This window comes from Falco cherrug, chromosome 4, assembly GCF_023634085.1.
Source record: "Falco cherrug isolate bFalChe1 chromosome 4, bFalChe1.pri, whole genome shotgun sequence".
NCBI lineage: Eukaryota > Metazoa > Chordata > Aves > Falconiformes > Falconidae > Falco > Falco cherrug.
The window spans coordinates 68,442,045-68,469,885 of record NC_073700.1 but is presented as its reverse complement, the minus strand read 5'-3'; the positions used below and the strand labels follow the sequence as shown (position 1 = coordinate 68,469,885).

General features: G+C 41.7%; 1 long non-coding RNA gene across 1 annotated transcript; it reads left to right on the top strand.

Annotated features, from left to right (window-relative positions):
- LOC129736055 (uncharacterized) lies at positions 1-26,789 on the top strand. Its single transcript, XR_008732217.1, has 4 exons — positions 1-1,035; positions 19,687-19,863; positions 21,137-21,338; positions 24,920-26,789. It is a non-coding gene; the product is annotated as an uncharacterized LOC129736055 (long non-coding RNA).
- Positions 26,790-27,841: the final 1,052 nt, after the last annotated feature.

Sequence of the window (27,841 nt, the reverse complement as noted above, 5' to 3'; positions counted from 1 at the left end):
TGCCTGTCCCATCAGCTGCTCCCCTCAGGTGCTTGGCTCCTGTCTGGCCTGCACACACTGGTGTCCCTCTGCCAGGACCCCTGGGACAAGGCAAAGGAACAGACCCAGGTCTCATCCTGAGCTGGGATCAGAGGGCAGCTGGGCTGTGTGGGCCTGGGGGCTAAAATGTCCTCACAGGTGGCAGAGTTTAAATGTAGCCACAGGGCACATAGGGAAGAGTCTAGAAAGTTGCAGAGCCAAACTGGTTCAGTACAGGACCTTCTGGGTTTTAGGAAGTGTTAATAATGGTCTCTCAGTTCCCAAGGTAATCTGTTGGAGCACTGGGAGTGTTCAAGCTTTGGCAATAATGTTTGAATTAACAAATTGTTTTCAAGACCACAGGCATTACTCATACAGGCTTTTCTGTAACTTACGGTTTTGTTTGTGTAAAAGCTTGTAGGAGAGTGAAGGCTTACTAAATTAGCAGATCTGTTTGAAAAAGGCATGTGTTAAGGCACGGAAATCCTTTTCCAGGTCCACGGAATGGCCGCAATAATGCTATTATCTTGGCATATTGCTGTTTCTTTTGTGAACCAGAAGATGTAACAGTACCCTTTTGTGTCAGGCCTGAATGCCTGTGCCTCCCTCTACGTATGTAGCAATCCAGGTAGAAAGATGGTAAACGAGTAAGGGTGTGAGTACGCTGTTGGTGTGACACAGATGTGGGAGACGGTTCAGGTACCGGTGGCAGCCCATCTGAAGGAACAGAGAGTTCAATGGTTGAACACCCCCCTCCAGAAACCAGGCTGCTTCCTGAGTCTTCTCTGGTTTGGTGCCTCAGGGAGCGTACTTGGGAATGGACCTACTCTGGCTGCAAGGTCTGACTGACTGACCTGGCTCCAGGGGCAGGAGCACCTTCCTACCATGCTATTTTTTTTCTCCTAGGATTGCACGCTTCTTGGGACATGGAATAAAGACGACTTCTGTTGTTTCACAGGTCAATGTGATGAAACGCAATGGGCTGGCTTAACAGATTGCTACGGACTGAGCCAGCAGGTGAGTCTAATCCTGGGAATATGCTGCTGGCTTCTCTTCTCCCTTTAAACAGTAAGAAAAAGCAATTTTTTGGTCTTGCAATTTCCTTTTGCCTAGAGGGGAGAGGCAAACTGTGTGAGGCTAGAGCAATCAAGAAGTGCAATGAAGTTTCCCCTGTAAGCTGCGGCTAGACAGCAGAGCAGTGATACCCAAAGGCCTGCAGCGCTTCCGTTCTTTTGCATTCCTCAAAATACAAGTAGCAGTCTTCTGAGCTTAGTGGAAATTATTTGCTATGTTTTTCACAGTAGTAGTCAGAAGCAACAGAAGCATCAGCATGCGTTTACCATGCCCTCTATAGAAGTCAAAATAACTTGATAGTATACAGATTAGAATGTTTTATCGTACTAGCTTGAAGTCTGAATACATCCTTTGTTTGCAGACTTAGGCTGGGAAAACAGAGCAGGAAAGGACTTTAAGACACCATGGTAGTCTTTCTCTCTACCCTAAGGAAGGATCAAGTACACTCAAACCATTCATGTATTCAAAATAGTCTTACAAGAAACCCAACAATGAAGATTTTATTGCCTCCGCAGATGACCCCTCCCACTTTTTTTTGAACCTTAGTAATGGAAAGCTTGTCCTTCTGTTTAACCTTTATTTCCTTTGCCATAATGAGAGTGTGTTCCCTTAGCTGGGGCTTCTGCTCAAATCTGTGTTTGCCAGGTGATGCCTATGTGCCTAATGGAACCAAGCTGAACAGTATTTTATTTATGACGGGTAAAATAAAGAAGCAGTTGCATTTCCTACTGACAGGAAAGCTGCTCATTGACAAGTGATGCCTTTTCAATTTTTTTCTTTTTGGGTAATACAGTATAGAACTAGTCATGTAATCTCTCCCTGAGCCTGTACCTCTTTTTTTTTTTTTTAATGCATTAGTGTTTGTGGAAATGAACCATATAAAAAAGCTTAAACCTGGTAGTAGACTTAGTTCTCAGTGTGACTCCGAGAAAAGCGGCTTAACTGCTCTGTGTGTGTTTATTTTGTATACAGGAAGACACCTCTAAAGCTTTTTTTCTCTTCATTGAAACCTGAGTTTTCAATTTAACAACCGTGTGATACCACATATATTTCAGAATGTCTGCTTGGAGTTTTGTCTCCTAACTGAGTCCTAAAAAGCTGTGGTATTGTTAGTAGCCACTGCTGAGCTGAGGCAAATCCTCGGGGATGATCAGCCCTGGTTGTGCCTTGCTGCAGTGCGGCAGGAATCAAGTCAGCAGACCTGGAAATGCATGAAAACACATCAAGGGAAAACAAATGCTGAAGAGCCCCCAGTTTTTTATGGCAGACCGTGTTTGAGTTTATTTCCTATCTCTAATTAAATCATATAATTGAGAATTGTTTCCGTTCAGTTACTTAAATTCATGCTTTATTGTTTACTCTGTGCTTATGCTTCTGTCTTGACCCAGGCCCGCGCGTGATGGCTCCGCACGCGTTCCTGCCGCGCTTAGCCCTGGCAATGCTGTGCGGCAGAAACCTGCTAGAGCGGCTGCTATTAATATGTTGGTGACCACATGTAAAGCGATTAACGTTGGTGTGTTTTCCCTATACTTAGTGGAATGTTCTTAGGTCTAATGTTAATTTAGTAATAAAAGGAGATTAGATTGGAAATATTTTAGGGATGGTCAGTCTTACAGGCAGGTCTGAAAATGGGAAGGGAAGAAATTACATGGCACTGAGACAGCAACGTAGTTTGATGGCAGCTTATCCTAAAAAATACCATGATATTTTGTAATTACCTGCAGACATTCACTGTCTGCATTGCAAGAAGAATTACTCTGATTAATAGGGGATCTCTTAAATAAAATAGTTGCTATCTGTTAGCAAGGGGTTATGTACCTTCTGAACATTTTGCTGCTCACGTCATGCTCTAGAAACGTGCACCATGTTGAAGGAGAGTGTTGTGTTCTCCCACAGAAGAGACAAATCCATCCTACATTATCAGCTACCAGTGTACTAGAGGGGCTGGAAATAAATCCTCTGCAGCTTGACTTACACCTATAGTGCAAGCAGTCTTCTGCATCCATCTTTGCAAGTAGGATGCACCCTTTATCCACCTTGATCCCTAGATATTTTTAAAGCATAACTGATACGGGGAAGTGAGAGAGAAAATCAGGGGTGGGCAGGGGAAGATGAAAAAGCAGGTCTGTGAATGTTAAAAGAGAGGCTCCTTTCTGCCTCCCCCATCCCCAAACTGTTTGTAAGACAGATTGACATAAAGGTCTCGCTTTAGGACTACGCCATTGCTCAAGCGCATGTGCGCATCGTACGAAAAATGTTACCTAATCTTTTGTAAAATAGCTTTAAGATGTGAGAATTTGTGCATGTTCTCATGCTCTGTAACCTCTGCCTTCCTTGCAGACTCTCCTGTAGGCTTTGCAAGGTTTAGATGAGTTTGCCACCAAGCAGAAATCTTTCCTCCAGAGCTTTTATCTTTAAAATGACCTACTGAAAAATTCACCCTTTGCCTGTGCACAACTGATTTTTACGAAGTCCTTTCAAATCTCCTAATCCTGTTTTGGTCTTTTGGTACAATTTATTTTTATCCCAAAACCCAGCTCTCCAGATTTGCCAAAGAAAACACTGGGCACTATAGAAAAGGTATTTTAAATGAAACTGTTTAGAGGAGCCTGTTAGGAAAGTAAAAGTAAAAGAAAAAAAAAGAAAAGACAAAAGAAAATGTGTTTTTCATATCTTATTTAAATGTAAAAAAAAATAATCTTTCTTTTATGGTGTGATTAGAGACTAAGTAGACCCTTGAAACCACAATCTCTTTCCTTACTGAAATTTTATATCTCTCGGTTAATAAGGGGCTATGAAAGTGCTGGAATTTTTATTTAAAGACCAATGCAAATGTTGTAAGTAGATATTTTTGGGCATAGCTAAGAAATGCTTCTAAATTAGACTTTCCAAGCTGATATGAGAAAAAGAAGGTAGTATTTTGGTCTTGGGCACCTGCAGTTATCCATTCCCATAGTACGTGAGCTCTCCACAGTCGTTAACCCTCTGCAGTGCTTTGAGACAGGCTTGCTGAGTCACTGCAAGATGGGTCTTGATTTCTGTAGAAGCATTTAGGTGGCAAGCTCCCTTTGAGTATTTGGGCACAAATTATTTGTGTAAAAGCCCACAAGGAGACAGAAACCTGCAGCTTGACCTAACATGCCTGAGTTCTTACCTAGTGTCCTTAACCCAAACCAGTTCGTTCCCCCTAGTTCAGTAGCTGTAGCTTCCCTGTAACAGTTCAGTGATGCTCTATATGAGCTTCATTTAGGCACACTGGGAGGATGGGGAAATAGGGATTATGGCCAGACCCAGGAGCCATTAGTTTGAGTACCTGTACAAGGTTGGCCGTGCACTGTAGCTCTAGTGCTGTGGCTTTGGGTAAGGGAGAGGACGCAATTATGCTTCCTCTGGATTAGCACAGATTTCAGTTACAGTTTTGCTCTTGGAAAGGATGATGTAGAGCATTGGATATATGTGCTCTTTCAATGGATTCAATTTGCCAAATGATTGTGATGTCTCTGTAGGGTTTCTTTGCCCTTCTCAGCGGTTTGTCAGTTTTGGGGTTTTGTCTTTTTCATGTTACTAGCTGTGACTTAACAATTTTTACAAACTTTTGATGAAGAGAGAGTGCCTACCATGTCATGCCTGTACTACTGTCCGAGGTTCCTGGCTGACATTTGGCTTCTGAGCAATGTCAGTTTAATGTATGGGCCTTATGGGTACCATGTAGTGTGGGCTTTTTCTTCAGACTATCTGATCGTGACGTGTCAAAGCTGAAAAACTGCATCATTTTCCTCACCACTTACTTTGTGTTTGTCCCAGAGAAGGAAAGCAGATGTTCCTGATACTCATTTCCAATAAATGGTGTTAAAAATGTTTAATTTTGCCAGCTATTTTATCTTTTGGCCAATCTTGTTTAAAGACTTATGATCTTGACTCATGGGGCCATTTGTCACTCACTTGACCCATTTTGTGCAGTTACGTGCAACTCTGGAAGTTATAAGAGCCTTTAGCAATCTTTCAATCACTGGTGTAGTTATGCTTTCTGGTTCATGCCTCCTCACAGCATAGTGAATAAAGAATGAAAGCATATTTTAAAATGGCATACTGTATCATCTTTCTGCTGCATTGTCTGGGATTAATGTCTGTATAGCTCCATATCTTCCTACTTGCCTTTTTGCACACTGATACAGGACCGTAACTTCTCTACTTTGTGCAATTTTGGTGGAACTTGGTATTTACTAGACATAGCTATCAAATGACAAGATGTCATCTCAGCTAACTCCTGGAGGGTTCTTGGGTGCTGCTTAAATGGGGGATTCCTGGATGTTACCTAAATCTCGCTAATACAGCTTAAAAATCTAGGTACTAACAGCTGTTTATTCTCAGTAGGAATTTCATAATGTTCTCCCTGGTTATTAGTGGATGGGGAACTCTTTCACAGGGAGGAGGAAAAAGGAGAGGTCACATCAAATAAAAGGAAGTAAGTGACTGGCCAGTGATTGTATTTTACCCCTTCGTAGCCCCAGAAGGACTGGGGAGCTCGGGCTCACTGGTAGCAGGTCAGTGCAGCTGCTGTGGGAGGCACGGACAACACTTGGCTTCTCTCATGCGTTTATCCTGACTCTCATGCTGGTCATACTCATTCCAAAAATGTTTTTGATTTAAATGTTGAAGTTGAATATTGCATCCTAGGTAGCAACAAGTGTTTTGAACTCGTGGGAGTCCTACATTCACCTGAATACTGTGTCAGCCTTGCTGACCACTCTCACAGGCAGTCCTTATCTGAAATCTTGCTTTTTTCTCGTGCAGTAACACAGAAGCTTGCAAAGAGATTTCCCTTTCAGATCAAAGGCAAAATCTCTCAGCAAAGCTCCCTGACATTCTGCAAATGTAGCTATTTGTGCCTTAAAGATGGAGAAATTGAACCCCTGTGTGCATGGTGGCTTCAGGCTTAAGCTGGTACGTTTTTGTTGATTTTAGTAAGCATGTTAAAACCCACAGGTTTGGTTAAACTGGTTTAAGCTGGCCGTGTAGAGAAGGCCAGAGATGGAGCACACAGAATGACTGCCTTAAGACTGGGCAGAAATGATGACTTTATCCTGTAGTGGCTGAATGGCTCCAGCTGGCTTTTGTTGTATCGTACAAAAAACCTCTGTCCGAGGCAGTGTCAGGATTAACAGCCTGGCTGGTTTGTTCCCTCTCTCGGTACACTACTCCGTCTGACTTCCTGGATACTCTGAAAATTACTGTGAAATCATAGGTGAGAAAGGAACTTCCACAAAGGATAACTCACCACAATAGGCAGATCTTTGCAAAGCAAGGAAATTCTTTGTCAAAACAGTTATTAATCACAAAGTAAACAAAGGGAGATGAAGAAATGCAGCAATTGTTTTTGGACCAAGTGCTTTTCGAGGTCTCTTCCATAAGATGGCAGCAGCTTATTTTGTGAACTGGACTGGGAGATGCAAGTGAAAGGCTATCTGCTTGAAGCCCTACAAAACAGGCATTCAGTCTTCGCAGGCTTTATCTCTATTTGCTTGGTACACATCCCTTGTAACTGTCCCAATGTAGATCACTTGGGAACCTTACTCTATGTGCTGAACCGTTTTCTGTTGTTTGATACAGTGGTGATTTTCTTTTATTTTTTCTAAATACAGGCAAGAAACTGAGGCAAACTCCACAGGAGAGGTTTTAGTGTCAAATGACACTTTCGATTCACAGGGTTGAGTGTGCAGGATGTGGGGAGAGTGACAGTTGTTTGGCCTATTTTGGATTTTTTAAAGTGTTTCACTTTGTGCAGTTACTTTGTTAGTATCTGCCCAAAGCAACTTAAGTTCTGTGAGCAGAAGATGTAGGAAAACAGCTGGGATTTCCTCTCCTCAAAAACAGTGATCTGTTTCATGACACTGAACTGTTTTGGTGGAATCAAACACTCATTTTCTTTTGAAGAGGGAGATTGTGGAGAGAGGGAAATTATTTTTTTTTTACATAACAGAAAGCAGTGTGGAAGGAAAAACATTTGAGAGTAACTATTTTCTGAAGTCTTATGACAGAAGGGATTTTATATTACAGCTATTTTCACTTGCCCTTCTAAATGTTTTCCATATTTTCAGCAACACCCACAGTGGCATGTGCAATACACTTATGGAGTTTGACTGTCTGCTATTCTTTGATGCGTTTTTCTCTGCAGATGAGTGTCAGATGCTTATCCCATTAGTACCAAATATTTAATAGTCATAAACTACTGTGATACCCTCTAATAGAAGATTCTATTTAAGTGCAAATTATGAATAATTTTCTCAGTGTTTGTGCTTATTCTGAGTAGCTGGATAACATGGATGAGCTAAAAGCAGCCTATTTTGGGCTTTCCCTGGTGCTTCCACTTACTGGCTAATGTTAGTCATCTGTTTTTGTTTCCTGTGGCCCATTAGTATCCAATCTATCAAGTGCACAGGAGTCACAGTAACAAAGCTGTAAACTTGAGCGGAAGGAGTAAGGCTCTGTTTGCTTTCCATTTGTTTTTAAATTAAGCTGTTCAGCTTGGTGACTCCAATTTCTGTGTGTTGATGGACCGTTGCAGTACAACCCAAATGGGATCTGTCACGAGCCAGTTCTGACATTGCCCCTCTGTCCTCTAGTTCAGACTCTGGCCTGGTGAGGACCCCAGGTCTGGATCCCTGGCCAAACACAGAGAGATGTTTCCACAGGCATGCTGGGAAAGAGATGCACCCAAATTACTGATGACAGGAGTCCGATAGTTTTAATCCCAGAGGAGAACTTGGGGGTTTAGAGACTGAGAGCATCTTTTGTAACTGTTGGAGCTGCTTTTCTACTGAAAACATCAGCTGAGGTGGGTTACTTTAGCCTCTTCTCCTTTCTCTGAATCATGCCCCAACTTGAACTAAGAAAAGAAGGACTTTCAGCTCTCAAATTTTGGCCAATGGTGAAGTTTAAACTCTTCGAAGAAGTTATGCTTGGCAAGAAATGCAGTATTTCAAGGGGTCATTTCATTGTTATTGGTGTGCAGTGTGTGTGCTGCCTGATATATACCAAGGAGACTCCTGGAATGTTTGTCCTGGTGACTTCTTTCTTTGTAATTAACTTTAAAGAAATAAAGAGAGACAAAAGCAAGTTATTTGAATAACATTTACTTATTCTAGAAAGGTTTACATTCTTTCCAAGGGTCCACTTTCTTTCACTTTCAGAATGGAGCCTTTTTTACCTCAAATTATTTGTATTGTGATAGCATCCAGAGACTCTGGTCAGGACGGCTCCAGTGGGCTTGGGGAAACAAACAGGGTAAAATGAAAAGGGAAAAGTAAATGAAAGTAGTTCAGAGCATATGGGGAGCACTGGGGGTGCAAAGTTGCCTTGTGGCACTGAGCACAGAAACAAATCAACGCAGAGTTGAAGCCTAGGTGGGGAGGATCAACTTCAAAGTAAAGTACCTGGTTTATTCAGTTTAGATGGAGTGGAGGAGGCTGAGAGGGGTGACCCAACGTCTATCTGAGTGTTAGCCTAAGGATGGGGCTTTCCATGGCCACATAAAGTGCTTTTGTTTGTCTTTTGTGCAAAGTTTTGTTACAGAACAAGTTAATGGCAGTCATTTTGGTTAGTAACTAATTCCTTGGAGCAAATCGCTTTAAGTCAATTGTGTCTCAGATGTTGCCACATATTACTTTGTTTTAGTGTTTAGCCACAAACAACTCCTGACAATATTTTAGTATTATAATACACCATAATTTACTTCTAGCAAGCATGTAATTCCTAAGAGACAGAGTGGCATTCAGCCTATACGTTCTTTGGTCCACTCTATATTGAATCCAACACAATGGGTGCAGCTGAATGATTTAATGTCATCCTGAAAGAATTCACACTGGCTGCTGAAAAAGAAAACAGGCCATGGAAATAAATTGTAACTAAATGCGTTCTTAAATATAGGGCTACAATGCACACAGAGATTGTATAATGCTGTCCCCCGCTGAACTTTTTCAACAGACTTGGAGACTTACCCTCCTGTGGGATAAGGGAAAAAAAAAAAAAGGCATCCTGTAGGGTAGATTCCACTAAACAGTAAATTCTGTGAAATGCTCCTTTCATGTCGGACAGGTGGAAGTTCAGGATTCCAGGACAGTTCAGGAGAAATATGAAATTCATACTAAGCATGAAGGTATTCTGTTTATTGACACACTGGTTTAAGCAAGAGTGAGAAATCCAGGAAACCTGCTAAAAATCTCCCTAGGTAAATTGGGGAGTTTTCAAGTCTGCTGTGTATCAAAACAAGCAGTTTGCTAGTTCACTGGGTGTTCACAGGCTGGGGGGGGTGGGCATGGGAAAAGTCACAGAGCTGATCAGTAGTTTTTAATAGGTTGGACTGCAGTGGCATATGGCAGAGCTGGCACTTGGTACAAATATAACTGTCCTTGTGGCAAGATCCTGAGATGACACTAGCCCTAGATGCTGGCTTGTGTTACAGCCAAATCAATAGAAATTCTGTGTTGTGCTTGATAAGCCCAATTATCTGCTGGATACATAAAGGGCTGGTGCTTGTTTCATTAGGGTAGAGAAATAGCTTACACAGTCACTTCTGGCTTGCACCACTTTTAGCAAACTGACTTTGTTTTGGTTTTGGAGAGGTGTGTTTTAAAATTGTCAATTTTCAACTGAGAGGCTATTTACCTTCTATTTGCTGGAGAAACCATGTGATTCCTTGCATCAGGAGGTTCATTACTTCTGCTCTGTTTTAAGTATGTCAGAAATCTACTAAAAAGGGTTCAAAAAATTTCCATGCCAGATATTTCTGTGCACTTTAGATGATTTATTTTATTCTACATCTAGCTTATTTTATTTAAACTTATTCTTGAATGCTTTCCTGAATGTTGGCCTAAATAAATCATTTTTATTTCAAATACAATGGAAGTAATTTCAGCCAATACTCAGAAGGATGTCGCTGAGCAAGTGTAATACTTGCTATACGGCTTTGTATGCTCCTCTTGAAAAAGTATTTATAGCTACTCTAAATCAGATGTTCTTGGTACAATTGTCCCCACTGCTGTAATAGGAACTGCCAGTTAGGAAGCTTACAGCCCCTGAATCCCACTGAACTCTGGGGGGCTTTGTGTGAGCTTGAGGATCTGCTCTGGGGTGACGTCTGCTGCAAAGTAGAGGCTGTGGTGTTGAAAATGCAGTTGATAACATAGTAGAATTCAGAAAATACAAGTCCTCTTGCAGTATCTCCTGCCCAGGGGAAAGACATCTTTGTGACTGCAAGGGTTTAAGCAGCTTGCTCTTTGCTAGTCTTCCAGTATTTAGTTAAAAGTGGACTGAAGAGGCAAAACACAAATAATTCCATGATTCTGTGAAGTTTTCCTTACCCTGGTGCACTGGTCGGGGCTGTTGCCATTTACCTTAAAGTGCCTGTTCTTGGAGAAACCGGTACCAATAAAATACGTACCGGTAAGAAGCCAATTTATGTACCAGAAATGACTACATGTGTTACATAATTAGAATACCTGCACCAACTCCTGAAACCTATCGCTGCTGGGCCTGCTTTTAATCTAGCATCATCTCTTCAGCTTACGAGATGAAATGTAGCTGGGGCGCGTTATGAGAACCAGATGGAGAACCTGGCTGGAGGGCTGGCAGGGACGGAGACTACCTTGGCCTGCTCCAAGCCGAGCGTACTATGTACCTTCGAATGATACCTTAATCCATGATAAAGGCAGACAGCTCACTTTTCCAAAATCAAAAACATATTCATCAATGGCAGCCCCTTTCCAACATGGCACAGGCTACTGCTCAAAGAGATGCCGTCTGGAACAGCTTGATACAGGCAGAACTAGATGAATACGCATGGATAAGATAAAATCATTCAGCTACCTAATAAATAAATTTGAAAGATGTTCTAAAATGATACAAATTCAAGTACTAACTTGATTTATTATCCCAGAGGGATGTTTGCTCCACTTTTCAGTCACTGAATCCTGATTTATGGTACGCGTTTTTAGCTAGATTTTTTTTTTTTTTTTTTAAGAAAGAAAACCTTTAAAATATAGCTGGTTGACTTAGCTTGCTCTGCCCAGCTAGCTTCATGCTGCTTAAATTAATACAACTTGTTCAAAAATGTAGTTGAATGGATGGGTTTTTAAGTCAGCAAGGATTCAGTTTTGGTAACTAAATGTTATTTCTACATGGTAAAATACCAGTAGAAGTAAAGTCAATAAACTCTAAAGGCAAATATATTAAAGAATTCTTATGCATCATGATTTTCCTCTTGCCATTGAGGGAAAAGATTGTATTTTATACAGGAACTGAGATGTTTCCCTTTCTGTAGTCCTGTGTGGATTTAACTAAAGCAGCAACTAAGGGAAACAAGAGTTTCATAAAGAAAGCCTTGTTGATAATTATAGAGTGGTTGTAAGCATATGTTCATAGCCTTTATTTTTCTTTTTCAGAACTTTATTATGGATCTTTAAGTTTCAAATGACTCTTGATACTTTGCATGTGTGAGATAGATTTTAGGTAAACAAACATAACTTATTATTTTGGGACAATACTTCAAATATATATTTTAAAGGGTGTGTTCTTCGTGTGACCACATATGACGCTTGTAAATCTATAAGGTAACTATTCTAAACCAGATTATCAGATTGTAAATAGGATAGGATGGAGCTAGAGGGAGAACTAAATACTGTTTCTAGTTAACAGTTCTAGTTCTAGCAAATTGCAGGTATAAATTATGTATTTGTTGTTCAAAGTTTTCATCATGGTCAGGATTAGAAAAATTAACCATAAACCCGTAAAAACATTATGTTCATTTGCCAAATCACAGGCTATGTTTATGTTTGCAGAAAAGTAAGAATCTTTGACAGCCGTCTTTTGAACACTCTGTCGTGTTTTTTATCATCTGCGTATTCCATCAGGAGTAGAAAATCTTTGAGGAAAATGTGAAACTTAGTTTACCAAGTTCTGTCTACAAAGATAAAATATCTTTTTGGCTAGGATTTTGCCTGTTGCTTTTTTAATACTTCTTGAACTCCAGTGGTATCATTTTTATAACATAGCCCTGCACATGTGAACAATTTGGTGGTAGCAGTAACTTTCAAACATAAGGCATTCATTGATCTGGAAGAAAAACTTTAATCTATGCAACCTCTTTTCTTTCCAGGTAATGTTCTCCTTGGTAAACAGTTTATAATAAACCCACAGTGTCCTCAACACCAAAAGTGTGACTGATGCCAGCCCATACTCTGTATTATATACCACAGTGTTTGAACTATTGTGTGGGTTGGTGAACTGTTTTCACAAACTATTCAAAAGGCTGTGGAATTCAGAACAGCAAGTTTTGAAACTTTGAAGGTTTAACAAAAGACCCTTAATCCACCAGAAAAGTGTGATCTTATGTGCACAGCTGGCAGTGCTGCTGCTTACACCATTTGATGGGTATTAGGTATAAGCTCCATAGATTTCTCTTTTCTGTAATTTATTATGTCCATTTTTTTTCTGGAACTGGTAGAAAAAGTAATCATACCAGTCCTTTCCCCGCCCCCTCCCCCCCCCCCCCCCCCCCCCATATTTGAAAGTTTAAGATCTCAAAGAGCCAGGCCTTAAGCTGTATTCCCTCCGTTTTGAACTGGTAGTATCTCCATTTGCATAACACCATGAATTTCTCGGATTTATTCTTTTAGTTAAGGAAGGATAAAAATATTCAAGGCCTGTTGTAAGTTATGACAAATAAAATTACAGATTTCTTACATACTGAAAAGCTGAGAACCCATAATTTAGCTGGTTCAGATTCACCCTCTTCAAAGGTGTTACGCTGCTCCTTATTCATGCTTCATTTGAGATTCCAGCCATTTAAAGAATGTTATCCTTCTAGTATATACAATGCATTTATTTTATTGCACATACTTACTTTGTTATTTAATGCCACCCAGTGTTTTCAAGGTGATTTAGAGTATAAGTAACAGGGCAGTGTCAACTACTAATATCTACAACTTAAACCAGACCTGATACAGTAAAGGGAAAAAACACTAATCACAAGACGCTTGAGTGCCGGCAGTGGAACTTGCCCTTGCATGGTAAAACAAATCATATGGGCTGGTACAGCTTTGTTTTGGTGTGACTCATAGGTATGTTTTGAGCAGCAGGTGGCCTGAGAATGCTACACAGAGGAGCACGGCGGTGGCAGAGCATCTCTGCAACGGTGGCTCAGACCTAAACCAGGTGATGGACAGGAGGAAGGGAGGGATGGTGCCCTGTGACAGATCTACCAACAGGGAGAGGCACAGTCTTGGGAGTAAGTTACACTTAAACCTGAGGCAGTGGAGAAAGGGAGCTGTGAATGGCATTGGATGTGGAGACTCACAGGCCTAGAGCTAAAACCGGTCTATTTTTTCATTTGTAGCTGCAGTGCCTGTGCCTCAAAGGGATGTTTACATGGCCTAAGGCAGTGCTGCAAGTGGGAGACAGTGAGGGTGTGGGTGAGTTGACAGTCTTCTCTGAGTCTGAGTTTTCTGCCTGTCATTTGCTTCATATATAATATATTTCAGTGTGAAGAGCCCAGCTAGAGTGAATTGTTCCACAAAGGAGCAAGCTATGCTTTTCACCATCTAATCAATATTTCCTGAAGAAGTGCCAATGTCTACTGAGCAGAATTATGATATTTCTGCCATAAATCATGTCATTTCTGACCCTAAACCTTCCCTGCCCAAATGTCCTCTCTTCTGACAAGTGGTATTTAGAATAGGAGTATTAGCATTTAGGACAAGGACAGTGTGTGCTACAAAGCACATACTTGGGTGCTCTGCAGATAATAATCTCCAAGTTACTCATGATGATAATTTTGGGGAAATTCAGAATGCCTCAGTACATGTGCCAGGTTCCTGGATTTTGACCAAGAGGGTATTATAAATAATAAACATCAGTATTGTTGGCATCCGCTACAGCTAACTACCGTCTTGGACGCTGATTAGTTTGTGCACTTGTATTGCACACAGACATATACAAAGTCTAGATTTCTCTTGAAAACACTCGGTGTTTTGGTAACTAACAAAATGAATAAACATATAATCTTTCAGGAGCTGGCAGAACAGCATCTAGTTCTTGTTACCCTCTTTGTTTCTCTCCACCCTTTGGCTCTCACCATAATTGAAGACAACTGCTCTGGCCACTCAGCTCAGCATCTGCAAGATGAAGTTATACATCTTCCAGACGTGGCACCCAGTTGCCAGCACATTTCTTACCCTCTGGTATGCTTTGGGCCTCTGCTTTGGCCTCAGAGCTGTCTACCTGTCTTTGAGACTGCTGCTGATGCTCTTTTAGCCATCCATGGTGCATGATGAGTTCCTGTGTTGCTTTCTGTAACGCTATGCAAAGGGAAAAGAATTGGGAATGCTGTGAGACATAATTACATGGAGCTAATAGTAAACTCATTTTACTTGCAAACATATCCAGAGCAATCTGGTTATTTTGGAGCTTATGCCCAGCATTTTGCTGTGACATAGATGTGAGCTGAAGAGCACTCTCTGCCATCATGCTGTGGTTCAGAGTACCTGTGTATTTCTGCAACAGCACCAGTTGGTTTTCTATTTTATTTTAAGTGGAATGGTTTTACCAGAAAATTGTTAACATTTGCATAAAGAAGGTTAACTCTTTTAAGTGGCTTCATGCCATTAAATAGGAATGTAACCACTTCAGTATAGCAGTTTGTCCACGGAGAGGAAAAATAACCCTTCAAAACCCTGGCACCAGTTCCGCGTTAGAGCTAAATTACTGTAGCAGATTGAAATGACAAGACTCACATTTTTAAATGAGCATGTAAACGAGACATGTGCCCAGAATGACATGGGACAGGAATCCTAATTTGCACATATGCCTTGGGATTTGTGCATACACACAAAAAATAAAATATTAAAAAATAATCTGGCGAAGAATACATAATACAAGACTGAAAGGATGAGTTTAATATTCTTACACCAGTGGTGTGTGAGAAGACTTAAGCAGATTTTAAATATTCAGTGTTCTCTTTAATAGGCAGTACTGGGACAGCTGAGGATGGTTCATCACAAATGACCAAGGAAACCTGTTATGGCACATATGTATAGAGTATATAAAGTGTAGAGCATTTATATATAAATATATTCTGGAGTAGAAGCCTCTTAGCTGTCTTTTATAGCTTTCTAGATGCACTGCAAGTGATTGGACAGCCTGCATTTATTGGGCAGGTCTCTCCTGTCTCAGCAGGCAAAACACGGGATGTTATTTTGTCCCAGAGTGCAGCAGTGCATCACATAATTTGAAACATTTCCTGTTGTTTTCCATTTCAGGTGATGTGTCCAGTAGTGTTGCTTTATGAACAGCTCTTTAGGGGCCCGTTAGGTTCAGCCAGCTCTGTTTGTGCTTTCCTGCACGCTCAATGAGAGAAGCTGGGCAGCCTCAGCGAGGCTGAGGACAGCTGGGCTGTGGCAGACTGTGCCTGGCTGAGGATATAGTATCCTACTACACACCAAGGAGTTTTCTTTGTGACAAATTCAGGCACTGTAATTTTTTTTTTTTTTTTTTTTTTTTTTGCCAGGCATGAAAAAACACCTGTTTGAATTATGGCGATCTGGTTGTTCTGGAGCACTGGGTATGCGGGGGGGCACAGTGACAGCTGAGGCTGTATGGTTCAAGGGAGGGGTTGAGCCTGGTGCTGGTGCCATGCGGAAGCCCCACTTCTGCCACCACAGCCAGCCTCAGCCATGATGAGGGTGGCAGCTATTTGGCTGCCAAGTCAGAAGCGAGACTGGCTGTACTGCAGCTCAAGCACTAATTAGTGTCTTACAGCTTGTTTCAGAACTTCAATGTCATGTTTCCACTGTGGTTTTATTTAATTGCTTTATATATATGTGAAACACTGATAATTGGATGAGTTGAAAACTTTCTTTAACATGAAATCCATATATTTCTCAGTGAAAAAGTTGTGGCTTAATAGTTTACTAACATGAGGCTGCCTGACAGCATTATGCTTTATTGTTTATAGTAGCTGACTTTCAAATATGATGGCACTGTGAAATAATTGTATGTGTGATTTAGTAGGAAACTATGAACAGAGGAATGGAGCTCCATCAATCTATGTATAATCACAGATGAAGTGACTGACAGATCCAGAGACCTTTCAGTTGAGCAAACTCAAGAGCTGTACTCTGCTGCTCAAACCTAGCTTACATCTCATACTTTTTTTTCTCCCCTTCTATTTTGCGGGAAGGCTGCACAGAAAGTCTTTGCTGTTGGTTATGTGCGTATGCGTATACTCACTTCCAGCCCAATAGCTGGCAGTATTAAAATGCACCAAATAATTGCTTTTTTAAAAGTTGGTTTTAAAGATCACATTTAAAGAAAAAAACCACACCAAAAAACCAACATAAAAATGTCATGGGGTGGCTTTTCCAATAACATCTTGAACTTGTAATTCTGCAGTGCTGTCTCTGAGCCATTAATGAAATCCATATTGCAGGGATGGCCTTGAAGTATTGGAGGAAGGAAAAAGCAGCTGCATTTGCTATCCTATAGCTCTGTTTTTCATTATGTTCTCTCTTATTTTTGTTTTGGGGTATATTTTCTGGAGCAAACAAGCTCCCTGGGGCTGGTCTGCAGTTGAGAGCAGGTTGAGTGGCTGGTGCTGGCTCTCTGAGGGGTGTCAGTTGTGACACTGCGACCTGTTCAGCAAAGTACCAAGGTGCTTAGAAGGGAGGAGCAGCATTTTCTGTGGATGAAAGTTCTGGCACAGGTATTTAACTGAATAACTGTGAGTATATTACCAAAAAACCAACCCAACCAGCAAAATACTGCCAGAATTAGCCTAATGATCCAAGCATTTTACATAGCTAATGACCAGGGCAGGTTTATTTTCTCTCAAAATGACACATTGGAATAAGATTAGCTAACCGTCTGCAGCCTGGTTGGGGTGTCTCCTTCCAGACACATAATTGTTACTGTCACCTCTTGTGCTGTATGCAAGACTGATGCCTATGATTTTTGCCTTTATGCTTTTTAAGAGCACTGGAGGCAGTCAGCCTTAAATTCTGAACAAATAGTGATGGCTTAATTAATAACGGACTGAAAAACCACAAAATTAAAGTATGTGTTAGAGTGCATGCATTAACTAGATGTTTTTTCCACAAGCTGTCAGTATATTTAAGACAAGTTAAGATACTATGGTAGAGACAGAGAGATTCCACTTAGATAACTAAAGCTCGGCTCGTCTTTGATCAGGTTTGCAAAACTGGATTCACTATGCTTTTTCCTTACTTCATGCAACCAGTGACTGTTTATAGTCATCGTGGTGGAGCAGAAGGTTGAAGCTCATGTGGATGAAGAGAGCACCAGAGAAGGGTTTAATCCCATTCAGCTCTCTATAGTGTGCAAAGAAATCTTCCTCCTAATGAAAGACTACAAAACTGAAACAAAATTACTAGACACTGTCTACATTTTAAAAGGATCAAAATAATAAAGGCACATTGCTGCTTGATTTTTGGCTCTCTAGTAACTAATTTATCCCAACCTGAATCTGCACGTTTGTAATGCAAAATGTTTTACTTCACATGAAATTAAGAGTGTTTATTTATGCAGTTTCATTTCCAATAAAAGCTATGCTTTACGGTGCATTATACAGAATGACAGCAGTGCACTGAATTGCAAGGTCACGCTATAGATCATACTTGCTTTGCCAAACACCCAGCAAGGAATTTTGAAGTAAGCTGTAGTAAGGAGCTGAGCAGTGAGCAGAGCCAGAAACAATACAGGTTAGAAAAATGTTTGTTTTATTTAGTGAAAGAAGAAAGAGTTTGACTTATTAGGGAGGCTTTTCCTACCGTATTCATACCGGGTCCAGGTCCTGGAAAGAACATTTGGGATGGAACTTCCTGTAGTTGACCCTAATCTGTCCTCAGAGCCTCATGTGTCTTCATCTAAACCGAAGAATATTGGGTGTGTTTGAAGATCTAACTAGCAGTTTATGCTCTGCACTATTACCAGGCTGTTGCCTTTTTCCATAACATATGTGAGGCTACATGTCTGGTGAAAGGTGCGGAAGTGTCATCCTCCACACGTAGATCAGATGTGTGCTACTGTGCAGCTGAAGCAGTGGGTCTAAGTAGGAAGATTGCCTTATTCCAGATGTTTGCAAGGGTGATTTTTCCTCCAGAAGGAGAATACCCTAGAACAGGGAGGGAGAGAGGTAACACTGCGTGATGCAACCGCTGTATGGGTTTGTGCATTTTCTGTGTATGGAAAACAATTTGAATATAACTTACCAGATGTCTAGAAGGCCAAGAAGTGCCAAAGCCAGCATGGCAGATAACTTCTGTTTAGGAGGAGTATAGTTTGCAGGCCCCACTTCAGATGTGGGACAAGAGAAGCAGCACTAATGGTGAAAGCAGAGAGCCACAAGTGGAGTTATTGTCGCAGCCATACAAAACATGAGATCAGACTAGAATTTCAGTATTGAATAGGCTCTTCTCCAGACGTGGTTGGTGATCTACACCCAAAGCTCTGAGGTGCCTACAGTAAACTGGCCTCCCAACAGAACCCAAGGTGAGCAACAGCACTTGAGGTATTTCTCAACAGGCACAGCTGGATATTATTTTTTGATTATAACTTATTGGTGGGGTTGTACTGCCTGAGCGGCGGGAGTGGAGGTGGGGGTGGGGCACACTTTGGACAGCACAGAGATGGTGGTGCCATTTAGAAATCTCCGTTTTGGCTTTGGCTCTACCAGGTTATTCCCTGCAGAAGAAATTAGTGATGGAATGAGGAGCATCCTGGGTGCAGTCTGATTTATTTATTTAAACACAGAGAAAGCCCAGGAAACTCTTTCAGGAATTGGCAGCAGAAGATATCTCCAAGCCTTTCTCACTCACTGACTTTGGCAGAACTGCCTGCTCCCTCAGACCTACTTTTTAGGACTCTTGTAGTAGTGATTCTTTGACGCGAGGTTTGGTTTGCTATTGCCTCTTTGTCAGGCAATCGCATCCTTCTGGGTGATGTTTGTTGTCAGATGTCATTGCAACATGGCACTGATGGTCCTGGGGCCCTTGCCTCACCGTTCTCAGCGTAGATCACTGCTCTGAATTCTGTTGGTGGCCTCATTCATGGGACTGAGTACCTGCACGTAATGCAAGTGTTCCTCATGTGTTTTCCTGAATATTGTCATCATTTTCAAATGGGTCAATGTCAATCAAGAGTGAAAGATGGAAAACTGGGATAGGAAAAACCAGAACAGGGTTTTAAAGGGTTGGTGATGGAAGTCCAAAACAATAGAGAAGTGATGGGGTGGGTTTCTCTACATGGATCCATAAAGGAGCTAAGTGGCTTTTGTAACTGCCCCAGAGGAGGGCTGGCTCTTCCACCCCAGACTTCAGCAAACCCAAGCAATAGTGATATCAGTGGCCCAAGCTGAGGAGCTTTCATAAAAATATGTTCTCCCTCACCCTTTCTTATTGTTGTAATTCTTCGCACAGGCTGCACATTATGTCTATATGCTTCTGAATGAAGCAGGGTTTTCAGGGTGTTGCACCAGGTCAGTCCCTCACTCTCACTAGCCAATGCGTATCTCCACTTCTCTTGCAGCTGCAGTGGTTGTCTTCTGTCCAAAGTCCTTCAGTCTCATCATGCAGAAGGGTACTCTTTTTCACCCAGATTAAGGGAACTTTGCAGTGCCATGGCTTTGGGGGTGAGCACTGCTGTCAACAGTCCGGTTGTTTGCCTTGTTCCAGCCTGCAAGATGACCGAGGGCCACAGTATCAGGTCAGGCGAGTCACAATTTTGCTGTTTCAGCCCTGTTGTGCTTAACTGAAATAGCTTAACACACTGAAAACGTAACCTGTGCTGTCCGACGATACAAGAAGCTATCAAGAAAGGGCAACCATTGTGCAGAGCTGGAGTCTCAGATCCATGCTGCAAAAACAGCCGCATTTCTCTGCTGGGCCGGATAAGCAGGCTGTGACATTGCTTGTGGGCAGCGCCCAGCTACACTGAGCATCCCAGTGCTGAGCTCTCTGTTAATGTGTGATCTATCCGGATTAAGGCTGATGTCTGGAGAAACTGGATTCTAGTCTGATTTCAAAAGCAGTTGAAAAGTTATTGTTGATGGGCTTGTTGGCACATACAAGGCAATGGCTGGCCTACCTTACTGCTTCACTGGGAGCTGTGGTCTTGCACAATACATAAAGCAAAAGCAGTAAATATTGCTGCCTTGGGGGACACCAGTATGTTTACTGGTTAGGGGTGGGTGGCTCTGGCTACTAGAAGCTTCCTTTTGAGAAAGACTTTCTCTAGACAGATTCACATTTTTGTCAGTGGTTACTGCTGGAATTTCATTAACTTGTCAGTAAGTGAAGAAAAAGTGGATCTGACTGAAACAGAATAGATTGCTTTTATTGAATTCTTCTTTAATTAAAGCTCTTACTGGTTTCATGCTGTTTTGATGTCATAGTTTAGATTTTTACATTGAATGACAGGAGAAGGGAGAAAAAAGAGGAAATGTTTATTTAATTCATGCTATAGAATGTAATGACAAGAGATTGTTTCCATACGTACTGTTTTTGTTGACCTTTTAACATTTGGAAATGTCAGGAAATACCATTACTGTAGGTCTATCCAGCTTTAATGCTACAATAACTTTATAGCTATTCACAAGGGAAATTATACGTTGCCTGAAACAGTGGAGGTGTATGCGAGCATACACACAGATCTCTTTTTCTCCCTCCCTGCCAAATAGATCTCTGTGGCTGCATGCAGTCTCTGTTAAAAATGCAACTTCTGTGTCCCTGTAATTTTGACTGTGCTTTCAAAGCTGCCAGGTTTACTGAGGCAGCAGAGAGATATGTTTCTGGGAAGTTTAAAGAAACTTAAAATAGTGCCGAATGCATTTTAACCTACTGTGATTAGACAACGGCCAAAATGACGTAAGTTTTTCCAAACACAGATGTTTACCTTTGTTTGTTTGGGGTTGTTTTGAGGGGGCCTGTTAAGATTCAGAAGGCAGCACTTTGATCTGTACGTGTCATCTCGCCTTTAGAACTGAGGAGCAGGTTGCAGTCGTGACTTTGATACTGCAGTCCCCCGAACCCCGGAGGGTTTTGCCGGTGCGGTGCCCTGGGACAGCCCCGGGGGCAGCTGGCGGTGTCACCTTGGACAGCACCAGGAGAGCGCGGATTGATGGCGGTCCCGGTCCCCTCTCCCGCAGCCGGCGTCAAAGCAACACGGAGACCCAAGAGAAGGTGGTTAACAGCAAACACACCGCTTGCAGGGTTCTGGCCTTGAAGTCAAGCCTTCGGCGCTTTGGGAGGGGCGGGCATTTTGTCCTTTGGTCAGAAAGAAAGAACTCAATAGGGGATGGAGTGAACCTCTCGCCTCAAAATCTCAGCTGAGGGCTTCACATACAGAACAGGGAAACTGAAACCAGCAGACACACATCTATGTATTTAAAAAATATTCTAAAGGATTAAAATTCATATTGAGAATGGGTGTAATTATTGCATGTTTTACAGAGCCCAACCACTTAAATGTTAGGGTATTACCTCTAACGTTATAATTAACTTTACAGTCTGCCCAGAAATATCCTGGACCTTCTACTGGCCGGTGGAGGAACGTCTTCTGTCTTCAGGACGATCCCAGTCGATTGTGGATTTGGTCGATTTTACTTATCATGCATACAATTAAAAGCAGTGATCCTCTAAAGCACCCAAACAGAAACGCTCTCCACCAAAATTGTAATCTAAACTAATGACAAGCTACCGTTGTTATCACTTCACAAGGATTTTTGAACCAAGTAATTTTGAAATACAGCAAATAAGTAGAAATTGCAGGTGTGATTTATCACTTTGCAGAAGTTTGAAAATGAGAACTGTGAAAACTGGCTACCCTAGAGTATCAACAAATCTCTTCTGTTGGCTGAGATCAAGCTCACAGCTGAAGTTTGTATGGTTGTTCCAAAGAATACATGAAAAAGATTTAGTTTTGGACACAATTTATTGAGATTTCTTTGTATATAGTCTTTTAACTATATATATTATATGAATGTGTTTTTATAAATGTGATCTCATTCACACAGACTAATCTGACTATGTTATATTTTCCTTTGTAATTCATTTGCATGATATTGGTATTACTAAATGTTAGCTTCTAGGTGTACTGAACAACAGGCTAAATTTAAGTGTTTCACTCATAATTTGCTAAATGTTTTTTAAAACTATGGATAGTTTAAAACGTTGAAGGGTAATGGATTATCCTGATAATGATGTAAACTGCTTTGTTTCTTATGCATTGCATCAGTTAGAGAAAAATCTGAATTAGCTTTAAAAAGTGTCAAAATTAAAAAAAATACCTTTCTTGGTCTTAGGAACTTGTATGTATGTTCACATGCATGTATATCTGTATAAATGTTTGTATGTGGGGATACACACACAAATGCACATATGGGATCCAGCTCTATGACTGATCTCATCTGATAGAAGAAATTTCTTCTACTTGTGGAAATCCAGTTTTCACAGTCTGTTTTCCCCAAATTTTGCAAAGATGTAAACTATACCTGACAATTAGGACTGGCATAGTCATGCTGTCTCTAGGTTAGTAGCTTGCATGTACTTTATTACTTTGGCTACATAATGATTTATGATCTCTAATTAAAAACTCAGGCACTGTTATGTGTGTGAATAGTAATAGACATGCTTGATTTAGAGGTGTAATGTGCTTCCAAATTCTTACATGTAATTGCTGGCAGTATCTATTGTCTTTCTGACACCTTTCCCATCTACATATTAAAAAGAACTTTCCATTTTTTTTTAATCTGGTAGATTTCTGATGAGTACAATTGAGCATAAAAATGGTCTTTAATACATCTGATTATCAACCTAGTGATGACCTACTCTGAGATAAGATTTTGTACAGGTTTTTCTGGATTGTTTTGCATCTGTAAAGGACAGAAGATTTATTGGCCCAGGTTGTTGCTGCTAGGGCCTAAGGCAGAAATGCTACTTCAATGTGTTGGCCTGTTGAGAATCCCTATGTGCTAGGACTGGAGTGATTCCCAGGCTGGGCCACAGACAGGAGAAATTGCCTGCTGCAAGATGACCTAAAGGGAAAGTATATAAAATAATTGCTTGGTATAGATGTCTGGTATTACTTGTGAGAGAAGCTAAAAGTTGGGGTAACCCTCTGGAGCCCTCCAAATTAGACAGGCAAGATTTGCAGTTGTGTCTTTTATAACACAAGCCAGCTGAGATGACTGCTGGGCTACAGACGGGAAGGGAGAAAAAGATGACAACCCTACCTTCTCCTGCCTTCTGGGAGCCAGCTGATGAACCTTCCCTTCCACATGTGCTTGTGCTACCATGGAAATTGCCAGGAGTTGCACTAGATGTTTAATTACAAATTGGACACTGTTTCACTTGATCCAAATCAAAGGGCTCATTTTCCCTTTGCAATCAGCCAAATTGAGCACCTGCTTAGCCAAAAGTGTGTTTGGCATTGCCAGCCATTTGTACAGCCTTGTTACTCAATTTCTGTGTAACTATGCCCAATTAAGAGCTTTATAGTTGCATTGCTTAAATTGCATAGAAAAAATGTGTCTCAAACAGTAGATATATGGATGAAGTTATCTAAATAAGGTAGCAGTAGCCGTCAAAGGGTCACAAAAGCTAATACCTTTGAGGTACTGAGGACTTGGTTTTGCAAAAATGTCCTCCAGCTGGCGGTGGTGGCAGGTACTAGAAGTCCACAATCCAGTATGAGATATCAGTCATTAAACATGAGGATTGCTGTCTCCTCTCCTGCACGCCTTTGGCTAGTGGAAAAGATAAATACCAACTTTTCGGCAGGAGCTTTTGTCAAGAGCTGAATGGTCTTCAGGCACAAGTGGTAGGTGCTAAAAGGGAAAAATGTGCATGATTTGATGCATATAGATTAGCAATGAGCACAGTGTTGAAAATTCCTGGCCGTGGGTCAGTTTAGCATAACATTTGGACAACATTTCCCTGAACTGAGGTTTCTTAGTCTGGAAATCCAAACTGGTGATAACAATTAGTTGTTCCCTTTGCTTCTGCCCTTAATTAGGAATCTGTATGGAGAGGCAGGGGTGGGGAGTAAATGAAAAACAATCAATCATTTTCAAACCTGTCAGAAGGTGAAGGTCAACTTAAATTTAAGCTGTGGCTTATGTTTGATTTGTATTTGATTTGAGCAACCACACACCCCTCAGACTTTAATACATCCTGGCAATCAGATGTTCCAGGGCTGCATTTTTCCCATTACTTGCCAGACAGCGGCCGGGTGGCTCCCTGCAGAAGGCTGTAAGGAACGGAGGAAGGTGGGAGGTCATCAGTGACCACTAAAGGATCAAAGTGGGGAAGCTGGGTGGTTGCATACAGTCAATCTCCTATGGCAAATGATTTTATATCGCTCAAAGTCCAGCTCTGGTGCAGTCCATTTTTACTGTTTTTCTAAATACCCTGACTTGTTCAGAAATGCAGTAAAAGGCTTTCGTCTCAGCCCATTCACCTTAAAAAATGGAAAACAAAATCCTCTTAATCCCTCCTTGGATCAGCCTGCACAATGAAGTAGCCAAACTGGTAGTCACAGTATTGCTATGGTGCTCAGCCTGCTGCGATTCCTACACCTCATCCCTCTTGGATCACCAGTGGGATCAGTCATTCTCTATTAGCTTGGAAAAGCTCAGAAAATAAGAACAATAAAAATGTTAAACGTGCTGTGGAATTTCATTCCACTTCTATAATGAGCTTAGCAAACCCTAAAGCAGAGAATACGTAATTTTAAACAGATTTTTAAATAACTTTTTTGTCAGGTCTCTTGGAAGAGGAGCAGAGCCGGCTGATGATACTTTTTCAGCAGTAGAAGCAGCAGCTTTTCTGGGCTTGATCCCCACAATGCTGACTGCCCCTGGCTTCTCCTGCTGTCACTTGGAATGGGGTGAGCTGCACCTTGTGGGGCCAGGACCTCTTGAGGGGGTGGTAAGGGAGCTGCTGGGTGCTCCTGCTCTCACCTATAGTGCAATGGTGGCAACGCTAGGACCCCTGGTAACTGGACGTGGAGGCAGCCAGCTGGGCCTTGCAAGGGAACTGGCTCCTTTTTACTGGAGAATGACTGCACAGCAGTAATTATAGATTCAATAATTCCTCCACTATCTTCAGCTTCATTTAATTCCCCCCTTAACAGATGTCTGCTACGGAGGAGAAGAAAAGAGAAGAGCTTTTCTGTTACAGGGATTTTTTGGGCACCTTAAGCAATGGCTATAAAGTAGAGGAGGTGGATTGCAACCCAACACGATCACATCTCTCTCCAGAGTCCTTCTCTTTGTTCTTAATCTCATTTGACTGGTAACTGCTCAACAGCAATCAGAAAAGCATTTGAAACATCCTATCGATCCAGCACAGATTTTTAACACAGGCCAGTCCAATTAGACTGTTATGGGTGGCCAAAATAAGATCCCCATGCTCTTGATAAGTCACATGAATAAAGTACTGGATGGTCATGTTGCAGTGAGCAATTTGAAACTGAGAGCAGGAAAGTTTCTAGCCTCAGTTTCTGTCTAGAAAAGCAGACAGCAGGGAAAGGATCTGCTGCTCTTGATTAAAAAAAAAAATAGAACTGGAAATGAAACAGATTAAACCATTAGTTTATTTCACTTCTGCTTTGAGGAGAGCTATGCCATACTGCTCTGCACAAGGACACCAGATTAATCACCTTTTCTCTCCTTCACCTTTTATAGTGATGCTGCACAAATGGTATCAAGCTGACGGAGAAAATTATAAATACACTGTGTCTGCAATTTAGCAGCATTAATCACACAAATTTAGTAGTTTTAGATCGTAGTAGGTCATCCATTAGCTGAAAAGTTGACAGTTGTAGCATAGAAGCCCAAGTTCAGGCCTCATCTTCCCCTTTCAGGTCATCTATTTCTTCTCGGTAAAAACATCTGGTCATTTCAAAACTGTAATTTTCATACATTTTAGCTAACAGTGGAATGTTGAAAAGCTGTTCTGAAAAACATAGTTCTTTCCTGTGCCAAACCAGTTGGCCTAGAGTTAGTAAATGTTGTTATAAATCTTTCCTTTGCTTTTTCAACAGCTTTAAAACTACAGAATTAAATGCTTCATAAAGACTAGCCAGTGGACACAGGTTAGTATGCTGAAGAAGTTGAGCACGCAAGACCGCTCGAATGCTGCTCCAGTCACCCCACAGAGCTCTAGTCTGCAGAACTCCCAAGCTGCCTCCCAACCCCAAACCTTAGATGGAGGATCCTTTTGCTTTCTTTCCCTCCTCCCAAGCACAGCTTAATATAAGGCACTGAGTAGGGTCAGAAAGAAGATAAAAACCCCAGAAAGCCTGCCTTCAGTCACATATACGCACATTCTCCATTAATGTGTGTCTGTGGAGATGGTCTTTCTCACTGCTTGTCCTCCAAGTCTATCTTACCCCAGCCTTGTGTGTAGTCATAAATAGTAGGCTGATGGATTCCCCCTACAGTACAGCCCCCATTTATTTGCTAAAAAGAAGGGGGGGGGGAAAAAAAAAAGAGAGAGAGAGAAACAGCAACACAGCAGTTTGCCAGTCCCAAAGAATTAGCAATATGAAGTGAAAATTTTGGAAGTGATGAGATCATTTTTCTACTTTTCCAAGGTAAATTTCATCCAGAGGGAACTGAGGACATTAAAGTTGTGCTAGCTGGTGTGCTGGTTTGTCTAACCAAACAACCACCCAAGAGCCTGGGAATGGCAAACCCAACTTATTCTTCCTTTTCCAACAGATATGTGATGATATATGTCAAGTACAAGGGCATGACACTGGAAGTGCTCTGCCCCCACTGATCCCACGGCACGTGGCTAGGGTGCACTGCGCACAGACCTGCTTTTGTTGGAAACCCTGTTCTGAGTTAGGCGTAGGGATGTAAAGTCCCACTTCCCCTCCACACAGAAGCCACCTGGCTGCTTCTCTGGAGTCTGGTGCAGGAGAGATACCATCCACTACACTGCGAAGGGTGCATGGGTCTGTGGGCAAACCAATCGTGCATTTTTAAAAAACATGTAGTGAAATACGATGACTCATTCAGTCAGGGGCAGGGTTCCTGGTTTGCTGAAAATTCAAAAACTATTGAAACTTTGGGTCTGAGCCAAAGCAATTTTTTTTAATTATCATTCCGGTTTTGTGGTCCTGATCAGGACAGCAGAATGGAATGTTCTCTGCTACTGAGTCCTGATGTGCAAAAACTGCTCATCCAGACTAGCAGTGCCAGGACAGAGCAAGAGGAAAATACTGACTGCATGGGGTGTCTTCTCAGAGCCATGACAAAATTTCTGGTCAGAGAGAGGCAGCTGTATTCCAGAAGAGCCCAGCAGGGCATAATACTTGTTTAACAGATGGAGGAGGAAAGTTCAAGTTGCTCCTCTGTGTGGCAAATCCCAAACAAGGGCCTGGCTGCCAGAAGTGCTGGGGTTTGCTCACTCTCATGTTCATCATCTGTCACTAGAGCTGTTCTGCTTTGTGTTAAGGATTAACCAACGCTGCCAGGGGACGCACTACGACCGGGAGCAGCTGCGGAGGAAGAGCTGCACACTGTGCATGGGGAACCTCTCCTTCTACACAGCAGAGGAGCAGATCCACTAGCTCTTTGGCGAGAGTGTTGACATCAAGAAGGTCATCATGGGGCTGGACAAAGTGAAGAAAACCGCCTGTACCTTCTGCTTCGTGGAGTATCCTTGTGCGGGGG